Raw genomic sequence first — 432 nt, 5'->3', positions numbered from 1 at the left:
ATCCCTACACATTGCACTGACACCCTGGACGCAGATACCCTGGATGAGGAGACCTTTAAAAATGCCTTGAGTATCGTAAAGGTGAGCTTTGATTGAATTGCCTGGGCAGGCCGCGGCCTCCAGCGGTGGCAGGCGGGAGAGCGGCCACTGTCGCCGCTGAGGCGCGCCGCACCGCGGCTGCCCCCTGTGTCTGTCCTGCAGCTCCTCGCCGCTGCGCTGAGTGCCGTGCACGCGCGGCCCGTTACACGGCTTTCCGCTCCTCGGTGAGTCCCGAAGGAGCCTGTGAGGTGGTCGGCTTCCTTTAGATAAGGCTTTGCTCCACCCTCCTCATTCACGCGTTAAATTCACTTCGGACATGGGGCGCATTTTGAAATTCACAGGCTTTGGGGAGAAACCCGAAGCCTCTTATCGCTCTAATCTCGACTAACGCAT

The sequence above is a fragment of the Athene cunicularia genome (assembly GCF_003259725.1).
Source record: "Athene cunicularia isolate RWA chromosome Z unlocalized genomic scaffold, athCun1 chrZ_part1, whole genome shotgun sequence".
NCBI lineage: Eukaryota > Metazoa > Chordata > Aves > Strigiformes > Strigidae > Athene > Athene cunicularia.
Note: the sequence above shows the minus strand (reverse complement) of the source record.